This window comes from Globicephala melas, chromosome 7 (assembly GCF_963455315.2).
Source record: "Globicephala melas chromosome 7, mGloMel1.2, whole genome shotgun sequence".
Lineage (NCBI taxonomy): Eukaryota > Metazoa > Chordata > Mammalia > Artiodactyla > Delphinidae > Globicephala > Globicephala melas.
In genome coordinates, this window is record NC_083320.1 from 111,836,025 (window position 1) to 111,850,739 (window position 14,715).

A 14,715-nucleotide genomic window follows, 5' to 3' on the forward strand; every position below is an offset into this window, starting at 1 on the left:
AAGGTATTCTTAAACTTCATGGATTTTTACCAAATCAAAAAGTGAGAAATGTCATGTCATTATGACTTTATTTTCCTTTTCAATTTTATGAGGTCAATCACCTTTTTGTATTTTTATGAGCCATGACTATTTCTTTTTATGTAGACTGCGTATATGTTCTCTGGTAATTTTTAATGGGGTTACTTGGCCTTAAACTTAGTGTCTTTATATTTTAAGGAAACTAGCCCTTTTTGATATCAGTAGCAAATATCTTGTCACAATTTTTAACTTGTCCTTTTACTTCACTTATCGTATATTTCCCTTCTGTAGAATTTTATAGTTTTAGATAGGAAAACCAATTACCATTTCTTTGTAACACTTCTGTATTCTGTATCCCATTTAGAAAGGACTTCCCCCCTCTGAGATTACAACACATTCTACTACTTTTATGGCTTTATTTTTCTATTTAAATATTTGCTTCATGTGAAATTTGTTTTTAATCTAGGTAGTCCCCCAATTGTCCAAAGATGATCAAATCATTTCCCACTATCTGATAAGGAATGATGCCTTTACACACACACACACACTCTCTCTCTCTCACTCTCTCTCTCTCTCTCTCTCCCTCTCTCTCTCTCTCTCTCTCTCTCTTTAATACCTGTCAGAGACCAGTCAGAAAAAAAAACATACTAATTACTCTAACAGAAAGACCTGAATATAGGGAATTATTTATGCATATTTAGTCATTTGGAAGGGGCACTGGGAGAATAACAGAGACAATAACTTGAAGCTTCCCTTCAAGAGCTGTGGACTAAGAAAGGGTTGGGGTTACCTGAACCTAGAGGCTCAGAGAAGGGGCTTTGTGTTACTGAAACTCAGATCTGCACAAGAGGTACTGTCTGGCTGGTGCTGGTATTTCTGAGAGGCCAAAAAGAGAGAGCTTGAAAGGATGGAAACAGGCACCAATTGTTACTGCTGAGGGGAAGGGCTATTGTTGAGGTGATACAGACAAGAACGGGGAGCAGAACTGGAAGTATCAGTATCTCCTCCCTGCTCGTGCCCTCCAGTCTCTCTAGTGAACATTTTTGGCAAAGCTTAACAGCTTAACAGCTGGCAAAGGATAATGTGATTTGAGACCCTCAGCCACAGTGTCACAAGCATAAGTATAAAGCTTGAGTTTTTGCTGAGAGAGTAGCTTAATAATCTGTGTGCCACAATTTTACAAGTATTTCTGGACTTTCTATTTTGTTATGTTCTGCTGACTGCTCATATGCTAGTACCACACTGTTTTATAATTATACAGGGCCAGTGCCCACTCATCACTCTGCTTTTTCAGAATATTCCTGGTTATCTTTGTCCATTAAGTTTTCATAAGGACAATATTGATATAAGCATTAATTGGAATTAGATTGAATTTATAAATTGGTAGGGAAAATTATTCAGTTTATAATGTATTGATAGAGTCTTCAGGGAAGGGTTTTCTATGAGTTCAAGTTTTCTTTTGCTATTGCTTAAACCCATAATTTATAATACCCTCATTTTTTTGATACAAATTCTGCATAAATCCATGCTCTTGGTCACAAGAAAGAGAAACCTCCTCTGGCTGGTTCATCCAGAGAAAAAATACACTGCAAGATCCTGGGTAGGTCTCAGAATCATCAACAGGCCTGCAGAACCAGGCACAGAGGCAATGTAGCCATAACCCAGTCTAAACTATAGCAGCATTGGCCAGGGGGGTGCTGTGGCCTGCACCACTGGTCACATAATGTGGACATGGGATGGTCTTTCTTGCCCAGGAAGTTGATTTTGCAGCCAAATGCTTTTCCTGCCTTTGCTTCTGTCATCACTGGCTCCTGATTCCAGGTCTGGGTTGTGGACATCTCTCTGAGCAAGCCCAAGTCATGTTCCATCCCTAACAGAACCAGCTGTAAGGGAGAGGAAAAGTATCTGGATGTTCCAGCTTCCTAAAACATATCAGGAGAACTCAGGACTCTCCTGGCATCCACAGATGATTTCCATTGAGCCCACTGAAGAGAGAGATACATCCCATTGTCTAGGACTTTCCTCTCATTGATGGACAACTTAGGATATATGCTCACATTTAGACCAATAATTGTTGCCTTAGACATGCTTGCGCTCTTGTCCAGCACCAAAGATGAACATGCCGGAGAGTCAAACTCAGTGCTACAATACAGACAGAAACTAGCTGTTGGCCCTCTAAACCAGCATGGTCAGGAGCTGAAGAGCCAAAATCTAGCTCTTTGGTAAACAGGCGTGTAACCTTGGGCACATTCCTTCCCTCTCTTAGACTTTACTTTCTCATATGCAAAAGGAGGTGGGAAGGTGGGAGGGCTCAAGAAAGAGAGGCTGTAGATCACATATTTTATTAATTATTTTGTTTGGAACACATCATACATTAAACAGTGCATAAACTCTTTATGACATTTTAAGTACAATAAATGGAACAAACACTGTGGGTCCTGCTTAAGACATATGTTATCCATAGTTTAGAATTTCCCTACTGTCCCCAATTACATCTTCCTCCCTCCCACATGCAAATAACCATTTTATTCAGTTTTGTATTAATCATATTGTCTATCTTTTATACTTTCCCTGTAAAACATTATTAAACTTCATGTTGTTTAATCTTTCCCATTTCCTTGCACTTCACATTAATGGAACTGAAAAGTATTCTGTGACTTGCCTTTTTTGCAACAATAATATATATATATGATTCATCCATGTTGATGTGTACAGCTATTTATTCATTTTAAAAGCTGTATAGTATTCTATTGTGTGAATATTCCATAATGCATTTATTCATTCACTTACTGCAGGTCATTGGGTTGTTTTCTATTCTTAGCTAAAAGTAACAGTGCTGTTATGATCATGGAGTAGCTGAACAAGTGTTTCTCTAGGGACTATATCTTGAAATGTAATTGCTGAGCCATAGAGTAAGGGCATCTTCAACCTTGTTCTTTTCCAAGGTGGGTGAAGATTGCTACAGCAACCAAAATATTTTCCCTCCCAATATCCTGGTTCCTTGCAATGTGATCTGACACTCCTCCCATCAAGAAGTAGAGTCTATTGTGTCATCCAGTGAACGTGGTGTTGTGCTGTTCTTTATGCAGTATAATGCAATGGAAGTAATGAAGTGCCAGTTCCAAGCCTCTGAGCACTTCTGCTCTCTTAGAAACTTTCACTGCCACAGAAAATACCCAGGTTAATCTGTGGTACATGGGACACTATGGGGAGCAGAGAAGAACCATCCAAACCAAAACCACTGTATTAGTTTCCTATTACTGCTGTAACAAATTACCAAAAACTTAGTGGTTAAAAATGATACGTATTTCTTATCTTAAAGTTCTGAAGATCAGAAGTCAAAGATGGATCTTACTGGGGTAAAATCAAGGTGTCATTAGGGCTGTGTTTCTTCTGGATGCCCTAGGGAAGAATCTGTGTCCTTGCCTTTTCCATCTTCTAGAGGCCTCCCACATTTCTTGGCTGGTGGCCTTTTCTCCATTTTCAGAGCCAGCAACATAGCATCTTCAACTCTCTTTCTCTGCCTCCCTCTCTCTTTCTCACCTCTGCCTTCCATCATCACATCTTTTCTCACTCTCCTGCCTCCTTATTTCCTTTATGGTTGCAATAATCCAGGGCAGATTGCAGATAATCCAGGACAACCCTCCATGTTCAGGATCCTTAATTTAATGACATCTGCAAGATTCCTATGGTACACAGTCATAGCTATCTGATACATACTTGCTGTTCTTTCTTCAATTTCTTAATTTGGAGCCTAGGTCATGAATTTTGAGCCCTTCTCCTTTTGTATAGGTCATATACGAATACACATTTTCCTCTAAATTCTGCTTGCATGTCATAAATATTGGTGTGTAATATTTTGATTATCATTCAATTCTAAACATTTTCTAATTTCCATTATTAATTAATTGGTCTTTGGTCTAGTTTTTTAATTTCCAAGCATATTTTATTTAATTATCTTTTTGTCATTTATTTCTAACTTAATTGCACTGGACTCAGATACCATGACCTGCATAGGAATTAATTCTTTGAAATTTACTTAGACTTGCTATATGGGGTAGCATGTGGTCAATTTTCTTAATAATTCCAGGCATGCTTAAATGTGCTATTTATTCTCCAATTCTTGAGTGTTATATTCTAAATTTGTTCATTAGTTCAAGTGCACTGTTCAAAATTCTATATCCTTATTTATTTTGTCTGATGGATCTATCAATTAGAGAGAGGTGATCTTAAAATTTTTCTCTATGAGGGTTGTTTTGTTAATTGTCTCAAAATTTTATCAATTTTTGCTTTATGAATTTTTAGCCTTTTTTATTTTGCATATTGATTACCTACCTTTATGATAAACTGGGCCCTCATATCATTACATAGTGACCCTCTTCACTCTAATAATGTATTTTTGCTTTAAAGTCTACTTTCTGTCTTCTATTACCTTACACTTAATCAGTATTTGCTTATTGTATCTTTTTCTTTTTACTTCTAATCATTCTCTGTTGGTTATTTAGGGTTATATCTTATCAACAACATATATCTGATTTTAAAAAGTGACAATATTTGTCTTTCAATCATCAAATTTTAGTCCATTTAAATTTATTGTTTTAGGTGGGCCTGAGGCTTGTTCTCTGGTCTCCTTGCTTGGCTGCCTTGTGAATAAACTCTTTCTCCACTGCAAATCTCAGCCAGTGTCTCAGGGTTTGGCTTGCCTGTTGGGCAAAAAGACCTGGTTCAGCCAATTGTGCTCTACTGTAATTTGACCCAGAGAACATGTCTAGAAACATCACTCTGGCTGCACTACATCAAACAATCTGAAAAGGTTGCTTTATATAGAACCTTCTTGTTATTGTGGTATTTTTTAAAAAGAAGCAGTCATGCCTCTAAATGTTGCAGAGATGGACAAGATGGCAGAGTAGAAGTACATGAGCTCATGTCATCTCACAAAAACAGCAAAATCATAACTAACTGTTGAACATCCACTGACAAAAAAAACTGGACCTACTGAACAGATATCCTACCTACAAGACAAAGAAAAATCCACAAGAAGACAGAAGGAAAGGCACAACCACAATAAAATCAAATTCCATACCCACCACGTGGGCAACACACAAACTGGAAAATAATTATATCACAGAGGTTTCCCCACAAGAGTGAAAGTTCTGAGCCCCATGTCAGACTTCCCAGCATAGGGGTCTGGAAATGGGAGGATGATCCCCCAGAGCATCTGGCTTTGAAGGCCACTGGGGTTTGATTGCAGGAATCCCACAGGAATGGGGAAAACAGTAACTCCACTCTTGGGTGGCACACACAAGGTCTCATGCATACCAGGACACAGGGGAAAAAGCAGTGACCTCATAAGAGCCTGGCCCAGACCAAACTGCTGGTATTGGAGGGTCTCCTGAAGGGGGGTTATAGCTGTGGCTCACTGAGGGGACAAAGATACTGGTGGTGGTAGTTCTGTGGAGTACTCATTGGTGTGAGCCCTTCTGGAGGCTGCCATTTTCTCACCAAGTCCTGGTGCCACACAACAGGTTATAGGCTCCAGTGATTGGGACACCTCAGGCTAAACAGCAAATGGGGTAGGAAATCATTCCCACCCATCAGCAGACAGGATGACTAAAGTCTCCCTGAACCCAAAGCTGCCACCTGACATGGCCTTGCCCACCAGATGGACAAGACCCAGCTTTGCCCACCAGAGGGTCAAGACCCAGCTCCACCCACCAGTGGGCAGGAACCAGTCCCTCCCACCAGGAAGTCTTCACAAGCCTCTTAGACCAACCTCATCCACCATGGGCCAGAGAACAAAAGCAAGAAGAACTACAACTCTTCAGCCTGCAGAATGGAAACTGCAATCACAGAAAGTTACACAAAATGAGAAGGCAGAGGAATATGTCCCAGAAAAAAGAACAAGATAAAACTCCAAAGAACAATTAAGTGAAGTGGAGATAGGCAATCTGCCCAAAAAAGCATTCAGAGTAATGATAGTAAAGTTGATCCAAGATCTCAGAAAAAGAATGGAGACACAGACAAAGATGATACAAGAAATGTTTAACAAAGAATTAGAAAATCTAAAAACCAAACAACCAGAGATGAACAATACAATAACTGAACTGAAAAATAAACTAGAAGGAATCAACAGCAGAAAAAATGAGGTATAAGAATGGATAAGTGACCTGGAAGACAGAATGGTGGAAATCACTGCCACAGTACAGGATAAAGAAAAAAGAATGAAAAGAAACAAAGACAGTATAAGAGACCTCTGGGGCAACATTAAATGCACCAACATTCTCATCCCAGAAAGAGAAGAGAAAGGGAAAGGACCTGAGAAAATATTTGAAGAGATAATAGCTGAAAACTTCCCGAACATGGGAAAGGAAACAGTCACCCAAGTCCAGGAAGCACAGAGAGTCCCAGGCAAAGAACCCAGGAAGGAACACGTTGTGAAAAATAGTAATCAAATTGACAAAAATTAAAGGCAAAGAGAAAATATTAAAAGCAACAAATAACATACAAGGGAACTCCATAGGTTATCGCTGACTTCTCAGCAGAAACTCTGCAGGCCAGAAGGGAGTGGCATGATATATTTAAAGTGATGAAAGGGAAGAACCTACTACCAAGAATAGTCTCCCCAGCAAGGCTGCCATTCAGATTCCATGGGGAAATCAAAAGCTTTACAGACAAGCAAAAGCTAAGAGAATTCAGCATCACAAAACCAGCATTGCAACAAATGCTAAAGGAATTTCTATGGGTGGAAAAGAAAAGGCCACAATTAGAAACAAGAAAATTACAAATGGAGCAGCACTGTCAGCCTCTTTGAGGCTTGAATTGGAGGAGGAGGCTGCAAAGGGATATTCTCAGTTAAGATGCTCTCTGGCTCGAGGAGAATTTCTTTGGGGTTGATTTGAATAATATAGATACCTCTGACAGTTTTAGCAATGTTTTGGAGACTGGTAGAAAATTTTACCCTTGGCCTGGACAGTAGATCCAAACACCTGAGTGCTAGTTTTACAGAGATGTGGAAACTAAAGCCCAGAAAAGAGAAATTACCCAAATTCACACTCAGTGTACAGCCTACACAAGAGCCCAGTTCTCCAGATACTCATCTCAGTATTTGACTACATGGAGATGGCCCTCCTGAAGATAAAGATCAGAAAAGAGGGAATCCAGAATTTAATGAGCTAAGATGAAGAAGCTGTCATGCTAACTGGCACCCTATAATACAAAGAGAACCTGCTTCATCAGGCCCTATTTGGAGTCTACTTACAGAGTTTAAGAGAGGTACTGGGTCTGAGTCAATAAAGTTTGAAAGCCACCAGTGGAAAAGACAATAAACAAAGAGGTCAGCCTATGAAATGGAACAAAATTTGCTCAAACTTGGGCATTTAACCATTCATATTTCTCCCCAGTCCACCACCAGCCATTTCCCCATATAGACACTTAGCAAGGAAAAAGTTAAAAGCACAACTTTTAAAACTTGTAGGTTTTGGCACATCCAAAGGACTGTCTTTGGAGTGTGGAGTTCCGGAGTTTGGAGCGGTATGGCTGACAGGTTCTTGGTGCTCCAGCCTGGTATCAGGCCAGAGCCTCTGAGGTGGGAGAGCCTAGTTCAGGACACTGGACCATCAGAGACCTCTTGGCCCCACATAATATCAATTGGTGAGAGCTCTCCCAGAGATCTCTGTCTCAACACTAAGAGCAAGCTCCACCCAATGGCTACCAAACAATGGTGCTGGGTGCCCCATGCGAAACAACTAACGAACAGGAACAGAACCCGATCCATTAGCAGAGAGGCTGCCTAAAATCATATGAAGTTCACAGACACCCCAAAACACACCACTGGATGCGGCCCTGCCCACCAGAAAGACAAGATCCAGACCCACCCACCAGAACACAGGCACCAGTCCCCTTCACCAGGAAGCCTACACGACCCACTGAACCAACACCACCCACAGAGGGCAGACACCAAAAGCAACAGGAACTACGAACCTACAGCCAGCAGAAAGTAGACCCCCAAAACAGTAAGTTAAACAAAATGAGAAGAAATATGCAGTAGATGAAGGAGCATGGGAAAAACCCACCAGACCAAATAAATGAAGAGGAAATAGAGAGTCTCTGAAAAGAATTCAGAGTACTGATAGTACAGATGATACAAAACCTTGGAAATAAAATGGAGAAAATACAAGAAATGTTTAACAAGGACCTAGAAGAACTAAAGACCAAACAAACAATGGTGAACAACACAATTCCTTCTCAAGAAGGAATCAATAACAGAATAGCTGAGGCAGAAGAATGGATAAGTGGCCTGGAATATAAAATAGTGGAAATAACTACCACAGAGCAGTATAAAGAAAAAAGAAGGAAAATAATTGAGAACAGTCTCAGAGACTTTGGGGACAACATTAAACACACCAACATTCTAATTATACGGGTCCCAGAAAAAGAAGAGAAAAAGAAAGAGACTGAGAAAACATTTGAAGAGATTATAGTTGAAAACTTCCCTAACATGCAAAAGGAAATAGTCAATCAAGTCCAGGAAGCACAGAGAGTCCTATACAGGACAAATCCAAGGAGAAACATGTCAAGACACATATTAATCAAACTATCAAAAATTAAACATAAAAAAATATTAAAAGCAGCAAGGGAAAAACAACAAATAACATACAAGGGAATCCCCATAAGGTTAACAGCTGATCTTTCAGCAGAAATTCTGCAAGACAGAAGGGAGTGGCAGGACATATTTAAAGTGATGAAAGACAAAAATCTACAACCAAGATTACTCTAACCAGCAAGATTCTCATTCAGATTTGATGGAGAAATTGAAAACTTTACAGACAAGCTAAAGTTAAGAGAATTCAGCACCACCAAACCAGCTTTAAAACAAATGCTAAAGGAATTGCTCTAGGCAGGAAACACAAGAGAAGGAAAAGACATACAAAAACAAACCCAAAACAATTAAGAAAATGGTAATAGGAACATACATATTAATAATTAAATAATTTAATTTATTAATTTAAGTAATTAAATGTAAATGGATGAAATGTTCCATCCAAAAGACATAAACAGGTTGAATGAATAAAAAAACAAGACCCATATATATATATGCTGTCTACAAGAGACTCAATTCAGACCTAGGAACACATACAGACTGAAAGTGAAGGGATGGAAAAATATATTCCATGCCAATGGAAATCAAAAGAAAGCTGGAGGAGCAATTCTCATATCAGACAAAATACATTTTAAAGTAAAGACTATTACAAGAGACAAAGTAGGACACTACATAATGATCAATCCAAGAAGAAGATATAATAATGGTAAATATTTACACAATCAACATAGGAGCACCTCAATACATAAGGCAAATGTTAACAGTCATAAAAGGGGAAATTGACAGTAACACAATAATAGTAGGGGACTTTAACACCCCACTTACACAAATGGACCAATCACTCAAAATGAAAATAAATAAGGAAACACAAGCTTTAAATGACACATTAAAAAATAAGGACTTAATTAATATTTATAGGACATTCCATCCAAAAACAACAGAATACATTTTCTTCTCAAGTGCTCAAGGAACATTCTCCAGTATAGATCATATCTTGGGTCACAAATCAAGCCTGGTAATTGAAGAAAATTGAATTTGTATCACGTATCTTTTCTGACCACAACGCTATGAGACTAGATATCAATTACAGGAAACAACTTGCAAAAAATTCAAACACATGGAGGCTAAAAAATACACTACTTAATAACCAAGAGATCACTGAAGAAATCAAACAGGAAATCAAATAATACCTAGAAACAAATGAAAATGAAAACACAATGACCCCAAAGCTATGGCATGCAGCAAAAGTAGTTCTAAGAGAGAAGTTTATAGAAATAAAATCATACCTCAAGAAAAAAGAAACATCTCAAATAAACAACTTAACCTTACACCTAAAGCAATTAGAGAAAGAAGAACAAAAAAACCCCAACGTTAGCAGAAGGAAAGAATTCATAAAGATCAGATCAGAAATAAATGAAAAAGAAATGAAGGAAATGATAGCAAAGATCAGTAAAGCTAAAAGCTGGTTCTTTAAGATAAAGAAAATTGATAAACCATTAGCCAGACTCATCAAGAAAAATGGGAGAAGACTCAAATCAATGGAATTAGAAATGAATTAGGAGAGGTAATAACTGACATGTAGAAATACAAAGGATCGTGAGAGATTACTACAAGCAACTCTATGCCAATAAAATGGACAACGTGGAAGAAATGGACAAATTCTTAGAAAAGCACAACCTTGCAAGACTGAACCAGGAAGAAATAGAAAATATAAATAGACCAATCACAAGCACTGAAATTGAAACTGTAATTAAAAATCTTCCAACAAACAAAAGCCCAGGACCTGATAGATTCACAGGTGAATTCTATCAAACATTTAGAGAAGAGCTAACACCTATTCTTCTCACACTCTTCCAAAACATAGCAGAGAGAGGAACACTCCCAAATACATTCTATGAGGCCAGCATCACCCTGATACCAAAACCAGACAAAGATATCACAAAAAAAGAAAACTACAGACCAATATCACTGATGAACATAGATGCAAAAATCCTCAAAAAAATACTAGCCAACAGAAACCAACAGCACGTTAAAAGGATCATATACCATGATCAAGTGGGGTTTATCCCAGGAACGCAGGATTGTTCAATATACACAAATCAATCAATGTGATCTACCATATTAACAAATTGAAGGATAAAAACCATATGATCACCTCAATAGATGCAGAAAAATCTTTTAACAAAATCCAACACCTATTTATGATAAAAAATCTCCAGAAAATAAGCATAGAGGGAACCTACCTCAAATAATAATGGCCATACATGACTAACCCAAAGGCAATATTGTTCTCAGTGGTGAAAAACTGAAACATTTCTTCTAAGATCATGAACAAGACAAGGTTGCCCACTCTCACCAATATTATTCAACATAGTTTTGGAAGTTTTAGTCACAGCAATCAGAGAAGAAAAAGAAATAAAAGGAATCCAGATCAGAAAAGAAGAAGTAAAACTGCCACTGCTTGGAGATGAAATGATACTATACATAGAAAATCCTGAAGATGCTACCAGAAAACTACTAGAGCTAATCAATGAATTTAGTAGAGTAGCAGGGTACAGAATTAATGCACAGAGATCTCTTGCATGCCTATACACTAATGATGAAAAATCTGAAAGAGAAATTAAGGAAACACTCCCATTTACCACTGCAAAAAAAGAATAAAATATCTTGGAATAAACCTTCCTTGGAGACAAAAGGCCTGTATGCAGAAAACTATAAGACATTAATGAAAGAAATTAAAGATGATATAAATAGATGGAGAGATATACCATGTTCTTGGATTGGAAGAATCAACATTGTGACAATGACTATACTACCCAAAGCAATCTACAGATTCAATGCAATCCCTATCAAACTACCAATGGCCTTTTTCATAGAACTAGAACAAAAAATTTTACAAATTATATGGAAATACAAAAGATCCCAAATAGCCAAAGCAATCTTAGAAAGAAAAACGGAGCTGGAGGAATCAGGCTCCCTGACTTCAGGCTACACTACAAAGCTACAGTCATCAAAACTGTATGGTACTGTCACAAAGCAACAGGAGTATAGATCAATGGAACAGGATAGAAAGCCCAGAGATAAACCAACACATCTATGGTCACCTTATCTTTGATAAAGGAGGAAAGAATATACAATGCAAAAAAGACAGCCTCTCCAATAAGTGGTACTGGGAAAACTGGAAAACTACATGTAAAAGAATGAAATTAGAACACTCCCTAACAGTGTATACAAAACTAAACTCAAAATGGATTAAAGACCTAAATGTAAGGCCAGACACTATAAAACTCTTAGAGGAAAACATAGGAAGAACACTCTATGACATAAATTACAGTAAGATCCTTTTTGACCCACCTCCTAGAGGAATGGAAATAGAAACAAAAATAAACAAATGGGACCTAATGAAACTTCAAAGCTTTTGCCCAGCAAATGAAACCATAAACAAGACCAAAAGACAACCCTCAGAATCGTAGAAAATATTTGCAAACAAAGCAACTGACAAAGGATTAATTTCCAAAATATACAAGCAGCTCATGCAGGTCAATATCAAAAAAACAAACAACCCAATCCAAAAATGGGCAGAAGACCTAAATAGGTATTTCTCTAAAGAAGATACAGAGATTGGCAACAAACACATGAAAAGATGCTGAACATCACTAATCATTAGAGAAATGCAAATCAAAACTGCAATGAGGTATCACCTCACTCCGGTCAGAATAACCATCATCAAAATACTTAGAAACAATAAATGCTGGAGAGAGTGTGGAGAAAAGGGAACACTCCTTCACTGTTGGTGGGAATATAAATTGATACAGCTACTATGGAGAACAGTACGGAGGTTCCTTAAAAATCTAAACTTAGGCCTACCATATAACCCAGCAATCCCATGGCATATACCCTGAGAAAACCATACTTCAAAAAAGAGACATTGGGGCTTCCCTGGTGGTGCAGTGGTTGAGAGTCCGTCTGCCGATGCAGGGGACACGGGTTCGTTCCCCGGTCTGGGAAGATCCCACATGATGCAGAGCGGCTGGGCCCATGAGCCATGGCCACTGAGCCTGTGTGTCCAGAACCTGCTCTGCAACGGGAGAGGCCACAACAGTGAGAGGCCCATGTACAGCAAAAAAAAAAGAGAGAGATGTACCACAATGTTCATTGCAGCACTATTTACAATACCCAGGACATGGAAGCAACCTAAGCACCCACTGACAGATAAATGGATAAAGAAGATGTGGTACATATATACAATGGAATATTACCCAGCCATAAAAAGAAACAAAATTGAGTTATTTGTAGTGCGGTGGATGGACCTAGAGTCTGTCATACAGAGTGAAGTAAGTCAGAAAGAGAAAAAACAAATACCGTATGCTAACACATATGTATGGAATCTAAGAAAAAAAAAAGGTCATGAAGAACCTAGGGGTAAGACAGGAATAAAGACACAGACCTACTAGAGCATGGACTTGAGGATATGGGGAGGGGGAAGGGTAAGCTGTGACAAAGTGAGAGAGTGGCATGGACATATATACAATAACAAACGTAAAATAGATAGCTAGTGGGAAGCAGCTGCATAGCACAGGGATATCAGCTAGGTGGTTTGTGACTACGTAGAAGGGTGGGATAGGGAGGATGGGAGGGAGGGAGATGCAAGAAGGAAAAGATACGGGAACATATGTATATGTATAACTGATTCACTTTGTTATAAAACAGAACCTAACACACCATTGTAAAGCAATTATACTCCAATAAAGATGTTACAATAAATAAATAAAAAGAAACGAAAGTGAGTTATTTGTAGTGAGGCAGATGGACCTAGAGTCTGTCATACAGAGTGAAGTAAGTCAGAAAGAGAAAAACAAATACCATATGCTAACACATATATATGGAATCTTAAAAATAAATGGTTCTGATGAACCTAGTGGCAGGACAAGAATAAAGACACAGATATAGAGAATCGACTTGAGAACACAGTGAGGGGGAAGGGTAAGGTGGGGCAAAGTGAGAGAGTAGCATTGACATATATACACTACCAAATGTAAAATGGATAGCTAGTGGGAAGCAGCTACATAACACAGGGAGATCAGCTTGGAGCTTTGTGACAACCTAGAGGGTGGGATAGGGAGGGTGAGAGGGAGATTCAAGAGGGAAGGGATATAGGGATATATGTATACATATTGCTGATCCACTTTGCTATACAGAAGAAACTAACACAACATTGTAAAGCAACTATACTCCAATAAAAATGTTAAAAAAAAAAAACCTCAATGGGTCAACAAAGAGATAAAAGTGGAAATCAGAAAATATCTTGAGCCAAATGAAAACACAAGTTTCCAAAATTTATGAGACTCAGCAAAAAGAGTTCTAAGAAGCAAGATTATAGCAATACAGGCATACTTCAAAAAATAAGAAAAATATCAAATAAACAATCTAATCTACCATCTAAAGAAATTAGAAAAAGAGCAAACACAGCCCAAAGTCAGCAGAAGGAAGGAAATAACAAATATCAGAGAGGAACTAAATAAAATAGGGAGAAAAAGAAAGAAAGAAAGAAAAAAAAATCCAATAATGAAACCAAGAGTTGTTTTTTGAAAAGATAAACAAAATTGATAAATTTTTAGCAGGCTCATTAAGAAAAAAACAAAGATAAATAAATAACCAAGATGAGAAATAAAAGAGGAGAAATTACAACCAATATCATAGAAATACAAAAAATCATGGGAATACTAGAAAAACAAACTGCCAACAGATAATCCAAATGGACTGATCACTAGTAGTGAAATTGAATCTGTAATCAAAACCCTCCCAACAAACAAAAGTCCAGGACTGCATGGCTTCACAGGGGAATTCTACCAAACATATAAAGAACAATTAACACCTATCCTTCTCAAACTATTTTTAAAAATTAAAGAGGAGAAAACACTCCCAAATTCATTCTGTAAGGCCACCATTACCTTGATACCAAAACCAGACAAAAGACTACAAGAGAGGAAATTACAGGTCAATATCCTTGATGAATATAGGTGCAAAAATTCTTAACAAAGTATAAGTAAACCAAATTAAACAATATATAAAAGAATCATACACCATGATCAAGTGAG